This window comes from Phaenicophaeus curvirostris, chromosome Z, assembly GCF_032191515.1.
Source record: "Phaenicophaeus curvirostris isolate KB17595 chromosome Z, BPBGC_Pcur_1.0, whole genome shotgun sequence".
NCBI classification, from domain to species: domain Eukaryota; kingdom Metazoa; phylum Chordata; class Aves; order Cuculiformes; family Cuculidae; genus Phaenicophaeus; species Phaenicophaeus curvirostris.
This window is the reverse complement of record NC_091431.1, coordinates 65,223,324-65,234,281: the sequence shown is the minus strand read 5'-3', so window position 1 is coordinate 65,234,281 and position 10,958 is coordinate 65,223,324.

The following is a 10,958-nucleotide window of genomic DNA, read 5'->3' as shown; positions in this document are numbered from 1 at the left end:
TGGAACCCATCAACAATGGCTGTCCCCTTTCCTCAGCAGTGGGGGAGAAACCCTCGGTAATGGGTGTACCCTTTCCTCAATGATGGGTGATGGACCCCTCAGTGATGGGTGTCCCCTCTCCTCAGTGAGGGATTGGGACCTCTCAGCAGTGAGTGTTCCCTCTCCTCAGCAATGGGTGAAGGATCCCTTGGTAGTGGATGTTCTCTTTCCTCACTGTTGGGCTTAGGACTCCTCAGCCATGGGTGTCCCTTCTCCTCAGCAATAGGTGAGGATGCCTCAGTGGTGGAAGTCTGCTCTCCCCAGTGTTGGGGTTGGGACCACCGAACACTGGGTGTCCCCTTTCCTCAGCAGTGGGTGAGGAATCCTCAGCAATGGTTGTAGCCTTTCCTCAGTGATGGATGAAGGATCCTGTGGTGATAGATGTCTGCTCTCCTCAGTGGTGGATGAGGGACCCCTCAGCCATGGATGTCCTCTCTCCTTGGTGTTGGGGTTGGGACCTCTCAGCAGTGAGTGGCCCCTTTCCTCAGTGATGGGTGAAGGATCCCTTGGTGGTGGGTATCCTCTCTCCTTAGTGTTGCAATTGGGACTCCTCAGCCACGGGGCTTTCCTCTACTCAGCAATGGGTTAGGGACCCCTCAGTGGTGGAATTCTCGTCTCCTCGGTGTTGGGTTTGAGACCCTTCAGAGATGGATGTCCCCTCTCCCTGATGATGGGGGAGGAACCCTCAGCAACAGGCGTACCCTTCATTCAGTGATGGGTGAAGGACACCTAAGTGGTTCATGTCTCCTCAGCCATGGATGTCCTCTGTCCTCAGTGTTGGGATTATGACCACTTAGCCATGGGTTTCCCTTCTCCTAGCGAAGGGTGAGACACCCCTCAGTGATGGGTGTCCTCACTCCTCAGCAATGGGTGAAGGATCCCTCAGTGGAGGGTGTCCCCTCTCATCAGTGAGGGATGAGGGACCTCTCAGCCATGAGTGTCCCCTCTCCCCAGCAATGAGTGAAGGATTCCTCAGTGGTAGGTGTCTCATCTCCTCAGTGTTGGCATTGGAACCTCTCAGCCATGGGTGTCCTTTCTCCTCAAAGATGGGTGGGGAACTCTTCAGCCACAGGTGTCTCCTTTCCTCAGCAACAGGTGAAGTCAGTGGTCAGTGTCCCCTCTCCTCAGTGAGGGATGAGGGATCCCTCAGCCATTGGTATCCCCACTCCTCAGCCATGGGTAAGGCATCCCTCAGTGGTGCAACATCTCCTCTCCTCTGTTTTAGGGTTGGGACCCCTCAGCCATGGATGTCCCCTGTCCTTAGTGATGGGATTGAGACCTCTCAGCCATGGACATTCCTTCTCTTCAATGATGGGTGAGGGACCCTTTAGCAGTGTCTCCTCTCAGCAGTCAGCAAAGGATTGTTCAGCAGCAGGTGTCCCTTTTCCTCAGCAATGGGTGAAGGATCCCTCGGTGGTCAGTGTCCTCTCTCCTCAGTGAGGGAAGAGGGACCCCTCGACCATGTGTGTCCCCACTCCTCAGCAACGGGTAAGGGATCCCTCAGTGGTGCAACATCTCATCTCCTCAGTGTTGGGGATGGGATCCCTTAGCAATGGGTGTCCCCTAACCTCAGTGTTGGGTTCAGGACCTCTCAGCCATGGGTGTATGTTTTCCTCAACAGCAGGTGAAGGGGACAGTTGTGGGTGTCTTCTCTCCCCAGTGTTGCAGTTTGGACTCTCAGCCATGCATGTCCCCTCTCCTCAGTGAAGGGTGAGGACACCCCTCCCCTCCCCTCCTCTCCTCTCCTCTCCTTTTCAGTGCTTTTTGTCCTTTTCAGTGCTTGCACTCTTCAGCATCTTCAGAAATTGTCTAAAAAAGCACATTAGCAGTAACGGGACAGAATTAGCTGTGACTCTGATTTAGGGCAACAAAGGACTGAAATTGCCTTGAAGAGTTCAAGGGGGTAACAGTGGTGTTGAGTGACCAGGCACGTCAACGGCAGATTGTGGTCTGCACTGGTAGACGCAAGGTGATGCACAGTTGATGTAATCAAGGGTGCACAACATAAGGCTGGACCTAAATTAGCTAATGCAACTCACAGAAGAGATCAGAGTCATGGCGATGTCATCTCACTGCTTGCCAAGAAAATAGTGAAGTAAACATCATGGATTACCAAGAAAAAGCCAAAAAAAAAAAAAGCACCCAAAACAAATCCTCTCTTTTCTGCTGTTGTATAAATCTTGGGCGAAACCTCCTCTCAGTTGTTGACCTTGGTTTTGTTTCTCCCACCACAAAAGGGTCAGAATCAGAAGCAGCAGACACGGGGCCCCAGGGCTGTCAGGGGCAGGCTGCATGGATGTGCACCCTGGTGAAGTCTGTGCCCCATAGCATCCCAGCTTGTATGGGACCAGGGAGTAGGGAACGCACATTTACTGTCTTGGGACAGCAGATTTACAGCACAATCCATTGAAATCATCAAGCAGGAAGTTTGAATCCAACCAGCAAAATATTTTTCATGGGTTGCAGAATGGGGTAATTCCTCATCCAGTGGGCAATTTGTGCACAGTCAAGAAGATACTGGATAAGTTAATGGAATAGTTTCCTCTTGATGCTACCAGAATCCCAGCTTTGGGCCTCACACCTCTGCTAAACTAGTTTGCTCAGCGGTTTCCCAGCACAAGTCACTGGTCATCCCAGGACTTTTTCATTATGAATGTGCTTAGCCCACTGCAAGAGGGCTCAAGACCCCTCAAGTGGGACAGAAGGTCCTGCTGGGGCTAGATTTTGCACTGAGTAGAAGGAACACCTCCCAAAAAGCTGGCAGCTGGGAACAGAAGCCACCTACCCTTGGCAACACGGCACCATGGGCACCTACCCTCCACTGTGCCTCACTCACACCTGGCCTCTCTGGAGAGTTCTGTTACTGGAGGTGACCTGTAGGTAGGATCAATGCTCTCCCAAACTACAGCCTTTATTCTGATTCACCTTGTTCCTTCCAACATTGGCTAGACTGAGGCATCAGATAAGAAGATAATCATTTATCAAGGCTTAAGGAAACAGGTCTGTGAGAGGAAAACAAACCATAAAACACAATTCCAATGCTCATTCTTTCTCATGTTCCTTCAGTTTACTTATTAATGGTCTTTATCATGAATAAAAAGGAAGAAGATAGCCAGGTGTCAGAGGAAGGCCAGGCTCATTCTGCCACCTTTTCAGGACAAGGCCCGTGCAATTCCCTCCTCAGAGCTGCGGATATCCCTTCTGCTTGCTTCCCAAGAGAGGTTACCCAGTGTTCGTTTGACTCGGCATAAATCGAGAAATCAGGGACCTGTCACCTCCACTGCCCTATCTTTCTTAGGTTTCATTGTCCTCCCTCTTCATGGCTCTTCAAAGCTGAGCATATCATATCACAGAAATTGTAATCACACGTGCCTTCTTACCACCTATAATCTCTTATACTTTGTCAGCTTTTTTGTAAAGGCAATACTTGGCAGCTTGGGTAACTTCATCTTCAAGGCACTTCGGATGTCCCTCCTGTGATCCATAACCCTATCCCATGAGGCTTGCAGGTCAGGTGGAAGAGCACAGCATTTGTCTTACCGTACAACGTTTTCACACCAATGTAATATCCCGAACAAAGGACATGTGCCAATCTTCTCTGATAGACTTATATCAGAGGAGATCTGGTCAGCTGGATTCGGACCCCTGTAAGCAGCACATCTCTGTGCCCTTTGACGTATCTTGAAATGCACAGCACCAAACCTCCGCTCGGCTTAGTATAGATCCAGCCTGAATCACAAAGCACCAGTGTCCCAGGGAAGTTCTGTGATCCTCAGCAGCACAGGATGCACTGGGATGGGTGACAATTGATGTACTTCTGGAAACACTGGCTGGTCTTGTTTTACTTCTAGGGTTGTGGGGAGGGATGACCTCTAAATGCTTGTAAAAGAATTTATTCTCAGTAAAACTAACGCCATTCCCAGGAAAATTAACTCATGTCAAGATAAGGCTTGGATGTCTAGAATAACTTAGAAGTTAGAATTCTATGATTCTAACTTTGGGACTCTGGGTCTGATTCAAATTTGTACCAGTAATCCTTTCCCACGGGATATACTAATGAATTCCTGACCTCTTTTCCAGGCTTATTGTCTGTTACTTTTAATGTAACAGCAGCAGGCACTAGTTTGTCAGTGCTGTTGTTGTGCCTGTTCACGGTCTAGAAGTTCCCTGGATAACTTTCAGATGAAACCGGACTGGTATATGCCATTCACTGAGGTGAATCCCAGACACGAGCACCTGCAGTTTGTGTTTCGTTACTGAGATTTGGTTAGAGTTGCCTAAATAATAATCTTTACTCCAGGGTGGTATTAGACTCTGCTTTGCAGTTGCAAAAGGTCTCTTAAAAGAAATGTCTCCTACCAGTTCTTGTTCTCATCTCTATAGTTGTACATTCATTGTTCTGGTACCTTCAGCTGCTCCAGACCTTCTCAACCACAGTGAATAGCTTATCTCCAGCAAATAGCCAACTTGCAGTGCCTAAGGGTTGGACAGCAAAGAATATTTTGAGGGAAGAGTATTAAATATTTTGCTGCTGTCCCTTGGTTTTCTAGGATACTAGTTCCTAATTTCAGAAAAATCCCAGCACCCATGTTATGGGGCTCTAGATCCCACCTGGCCAGACCCTAGTCTTCTCAACTGTGTAACCAACTTGTAGGAAGCAAGTAGCTGGAGGAGCCTGTTGACTTGGGAGGTCCTGGACCAGGGCCACCCCCATGATATGGCAGCTACTTTGGAGCTATGAATTATAGCAGCTCTACTACAGATGGTTTTAGAATATATATTTTTGTGTTTCTATGTGCAATTATAATGTATAATATTTGTATATTCATCATTACCTACTGGTAAAGCCTAAAAAGAAAAAATCTTGTATAGTGAGGAACTGATTATTATTTCAAGAGATTTACTTACAAATCTGAGTCTCAAAATTTCGGGAAAATAGAAAGGCTGACTTCAGGCAAGGTCTACATAGGAGCCTCTGGATCACCGTGTCAGTCTGTTCCAGATAAGCAAGGAACCTCCCCAGCAGCTGCTGGCCAACACCAACTACAGCGTTGTCCCAGCAGGATAAAAATGTAGAGACTGGGAGCTGGCAAACACTTCCAAGAGCAGTGAGTTGCACCGTGATCTATCTCAAGCAGTGAATAAGTCAATCTTTTTAATTACAGCAAACAGAACAAGATTTTACCTATAGCTATGTGCAAATTAGGACTGACAGCACTTGCCTGGGCACTGAATCTGATCCCCTTTGTTAAAAAGCTGCTACGTGGCCTCCCGCACGAACTTGATCAAGCTATATGTGGAAAACATGGTCCTCCTCCTGCCTTGTAATTCCTTGGGCTTATTATAAAACCTCAGTGTTTATGAATCTTCTTTGATTTTTCCATTAAAATGCATTCATTTGTTCCTATGCGAAGGCTGCCCTTTTGGTTGTATTTATTCCCTCACTTATTTATAGGCAGCCCTACTCAAACTGTGTTTTAAAAGGTTAGAGAGAAGTCCAAAAGAGCTTAGCTTATCAGGACATAAATGCCTCTTCTTCTCATGATCTTATTAAACCTCTGCACCTCTTCAAGTTTTAATTATTTTTTTTCTGAATAATTTACATAGTGAATCATACATTTAACATATAAGGAAAATATTTCTGCTACATGGTAAGCACATAGTATGTGTGCTCATAGTAAGCACAAAATCAGTGGTTTGCTTGGTCTTTTTTCTTTTCCTACACTAATTGGTATCAGCAGTTCTCATTAGCAGCTCACCAGCAGTCAGGAACATGAGATTTCATGCTACAACAAGCGGTTCATGACTAGCTGGCTGAGGAAGGAGGCTGTCCCACTCTCGAGTACTGCGTGCAGTTTTGGGCACCACAGTATAAAAAGACTATAAAGCTACTGGAGAGTGTCCAGAGGAGAGCCAAGAAGTTGGTGAAGGGTTTAGAGGGGAAGTTGTATGGGGAGCAGCTGAAGTCACTTGATCTGCTCAGCCTGAAGAAGAGGAGACTGAGGGGAGACCTCATCGCAATTTACTGCTTCCTTACAAATGAGGGAGGAGGAACCAGTGCTGACCTTTTCTCTGTGGTGACCAATGATAGGACCAGAGGGAATGGCAGGAAGGTGTGCAACGGGAGGGTTAGGTTGGATATTAGGAAAAGGTTCTTCCCCAGCAGGTGGTGGAGCGCTGGAACAGCTTCCCAGGGAAGCAGCCATGGTGCCAAGCCTGACAATGCTCAAGAAACATGTGTGCAATGCCCTCAGACACATGGTGTGAATTTGGGGGTTGTCGTGTGCAGGGACAAGTGTTGGACTTGATGGTCCTTGTGGGTCCCTTCCAACTCAGGACATTCTCCAGGAAACTACAGGCTTGTCAGTCTGATCTCAGTGCCAGGGAAAGTCATGGAACAGGTGATCCTGAGTGCTATCATGAAGCACATGCAAGAGAACCGGGTGATCAGGCCCCGTCAACATGGGTTCACAAAAGGCAGGTCTTGCCAAACTAACCTGATCGCCTTCTATGACAAAGTGACTCGGCTGCTGGATGAGGGAAAGGCTGTGGATGTATCTTCCTGGACTTCAGTAAAGCCTTTGACACAGTTTCTCACAGCATTCTGCTCAGGAAACTGTCACCTCTGGCCTGGACAGGCGCACACTCTCCTGGGTGGAAAACTGGTTGGCTGGCCGGGCCCAGAGAGTGGTGGGAAATGGAGTTAACTCCAGCTGGAGGCCAGTGACAAGTGGGGTTCCCCAGGGCTCAGTGCTGGGTCCAGCTCTGTTCAATTTCTTTATCAATGACCTGGATGAAGGCATCGAGTGCACCCTTAGCAAGTTTGCGGATGACACTAAGCTGGGTGAAAGTGTTGATCTGCTGGAGGGTCGGGAGGCTCCAAAGGGATCTGAACAGGCTGGGCCGCTGGGCTGAGTCCAATGGGATGAGGTTTAACAAGGCCAAGTGCCAGGTCTTGCACTTGGGGCACTACAACCCTGTGCAGCTACAGACTAGGAGAAGTCTGTCTAGAAAGCTGCCTGGAGGAGAGGGACCTGGGGGTGTTGGTTGACAGCGACTGAACATGAGCCAGCAGTGGCCCAGGTGGCCAAGAAGGCCAATGGCATCTTGGCTTGGATCAGAAACGGCGTGGCCAGCAGGTCCAGGGAGGTTATTCTCCCTCTGTACTCGGCACTGGTGAGACCGCTCCTCGAATCCTGTGTTCAGTTCTGGGCCCCTCACCACAAGAAGGATGTTGAGGCTCTGGAGCGAGTCCAGAGAAGAGCAACGAAGCTGGTGAAGGGGCTGGAGAACAGGCCTTATGAGGAGCGACTAAGAGAGCTGGGGTTGTTTAGCCTGGAGAAGAGGAGGCTGAGGGGTGACCTCATTGCTCTCTACAACTACCTGAAAGGAGTTCTTCACAATGCAGTGCTTCTTTTCTTGAGATAACCTATTATTTTTCCCTTGAATCTTTACAGTCCTTATGCCCATCTTCCTCACTTTAATTAGTACTCAAACCTGAAATCACTTTAAATAACTTATTGAAATCCTGGTACAGTGACCCATAATGCTTCCTTTCTCCAGAGAGAGACTGGCTTAGTTTGGTACAAAATCATTGTACCAAACACACATTCAAATCTCTCCTTCTTCCTGCTTAATCTCTACGTTTCCTTCTTCTATTGATAACTAGATCCGTTTTTCTCCACTGAAAGTGAGGTACTTTTATCTGTCTCTTGTGCGGCACCACCTCCAGCTGAACACCAGACCTGCTAGTTGTTGCTTCTTTCAGCTCTCTGACTATGAACTCCAAGCCATTTGAATCTCTTAATCTCTGTGCTTTCTTCTGTATTGAGTGACCTGTTCTTATACTTGCTTTTTCATAGAGTCATAGAATGGTTTGGGTTGGAAGGGACCTTAGAGATCATCTCACTCCAACACCCTTGCCATGGGCAGGGGTACATTCCATTGGATCAGGTTGCTCAGAGCCTGGCCTTGGAAACATTCATGAATGGGGCAACCATGACTTCTTGGGGGAACCTGTGCCAGTGCCTGGTCACCCTCACAGGAAAAAAATTCTTCTGAATATTTAATCTAACTCTCCTTTCTTTCAGCTGAAAACCCTTACCCCTCATCCTGTCCCTGCACTCCCTGATAAAGAACCCCTCCCCAGATTTCCTGGAGCCCCTTTTAAGTACTGGAAAGCTGCTATAAGGTCTTCCCTGAGCCTTCTCTTCTCCAGGCTAAGCAAGACAAACTCTCAGCCTGCCCTTGAATGGGAGGTGGTCCAGCACTCTGATCCTCTTCCTGGCCCTGCTCTGGACTCACTCTAACAGACCCATGCCATTCCTGGGCTGAGAACTCCAGAACTGAATGTGGGACTCCAGGTGGGATTTCATGAGAGCAGAGTAGAGGAGCAGAATCTCCTTCCTCAATCTGCTTCTCACACTTCTGATGCAGCCCCGGATTTGGTTGGCTTTCTGGGCTGCAAGCGCGCATTGCTGGCTCATGTTTGGCTTCTTACCCAACAGCACTCCCAAGTCTTCTTTGCTGGGTTCTCTGCTTCTGTTGTGATGTCTAGCAACATGGAACCAGACATTTGTTCAGTTGTGAAGTCACAATTAACAATTTTTAATCTTTATGTAGCAGCCATCTCTGCTCTATTGTTCCCTCAGTCTCACACAAATACTACTTTTGTGGTGTATATTAGAGTTTCCTCTGCAGGATCTCATCCCGGAATGATTCTTGGGTTTCTTCTCTATGTTCATCTCCAAGCCACAGCATCCTTTGCTGATCCACCACTTTTACAACTGCTAGCAGATTCTTTGTTCATTCTCAGTATGATTCACTGGAGTTATACAACTACTGAGGGCTGGAGTTGCCTCCTAAAATATTTACACATTATTCAGGACACAAGTTTCAGATGGCTTTTGTTCTGAGTGAACAAAAAAATTCCATGCCACTCTTTATTCCATGCCAAGTCCTCGTGCTTCTCAATTCAGGTGACTTCATTAACTGGTTTCTGTAATTTATTTCTCTTACTGCTGTCCTTGAAATTAAGAATCATGCTTGTAAACTTTTTTAACCTTCTACTTGTGTAACTAAAATTTTATCACTCAATGTAAGGTTATTTTCTGTAACAAGCTTGTGTACAGAAATTTCCTCACATGTAAGAAACGTTAATCACCATGACCTCAGGCTAGTTCCCTGGGTATTTTAATTGAGCAAGCAATGGCTGGTACAAGTGTCTCCTACTAGAAGCCATCAGCAAACTCTGAATTGTGTTATAGTCACAGGAAACTACCAAGATACTCCCCTGCCTCTTGCCACAGTGTGAACTGGCATTAGGGAAACAGAAACTTCTTAATGAATAAGAAATGAGCAAAGCTGAGGATCTTCTCTGTAATTTACAGAAAGTTGTGAAATGTTTCCTGGTAAACATTTCCCCAGAACTGCAAACTCCATACCCCTAGAAACCAAACATGTTTCACTACTTAGATGATATTTGGTGCTGGTTAGAGCTACTCAGATCACTGGCATCAGAGGTACCTGTGTGATGACTTTTTCTTTCTTAAAATCTTCTCCAAAAAGGGAAACAAACTAAGAAAGCCTCTGCTGGTGCCATAAAACCACAAACCAGATACCTAAAGGTAGAGAAAATTAAAAATAAGCACTCTGAATTACTGTGGCAGTGTCTTACAGACCTGAAGAAGTTAAAACAAAATAAAAAGTAACTGGGATATCAGGTAGGATACTCCTATGGCAGAGCAAATGAGGAGTTTGCAGTTATAGACTTAGAGCTGTGAAATTCTGCCTAACTATGCATCACCTCACCCAGTCACCCTGGCACTGACCCAGCAGCTTGTGCGTGACTCAATCTTCGTTTCTGGGAAACACATGGTTTGAACAAACCATGGATGGAGCTCCAAAAACTTAGGGGGACTTAGGATTTCCATGAGGAATCTCCTCCAATGAATGTTGAAATTATTTGTTTAATATTTGTTTTTTGTTAGTCTGACTATAATGCCGCACTGCTCGTTTTACCATGGTGCTAGTCCAGGACGCCCATGTATTTTCACATACCCTATCTGAAGAACCTCTCAAGAGCCAGCTTGACGAACTAATCAAATGAAGCCCTTTAAATTTCTCTCTGAACGACATTTTTACTGCCTTACAGCAGTCTGCAGTTTTTCCTGTACCCCCTCCAATTTTCCATCAAATTTATTTCAAAGATGCAGATGCCAGAACAGGACCCTTTACATCAATCTCAGGCTCATCAAAACAGCTCATGGAGGAAGAATCCCTTCCTTGCTCCCTACTGAATGAAAAACCATTAGCTCCTCCTGGCACAGAGTCCTGGTAGGAATTCACAATATTCTGCTTATAGGACTCAAGATCATTTTCCAGTACATGGATTTCCAGGAAAAAACCTTTCATTTCCTAAGGCTGCTCTGTTACTTGCCTGCATGCTTGGCTTTCATGGGCCATACCTTCAAAGAGACCCAGGCCACTTAGGTCTCACAGTTAATCCTCACTTTGCTAACTTTTAAATCTGGGATTTTCCCCAGAGGGCTCTTGTATTGACCTCCAAATAGATTGCCCCCACCTACAGCCAGTCTCTGCTGTCAGAACTCCTGACAGTCATCCCGGCAGGGCATTTCACAAGGGTTGGAACTGTTCTGCTATCAAAAATGTCCAGAAACTGAGCTCTGGAGGTCAGATGCCCTGAGCGTCTCTGGTGCCACTTGTGTGGAAGTCAGCAGATGGAAAACAAGAATCCTCTTTAACACATAGCAGGCCAGGATACTTGAGATCCAATACACCCCATCACCTCTGTTGTTAATCATCATCCTCTTCAGAGATGAGCTGGCAAAATAGGCTGAAGAAAAGGAAGTTGGATTCACAAATGACGCTTTCTTGGTTGCGACACAGGAGAGAAGAGC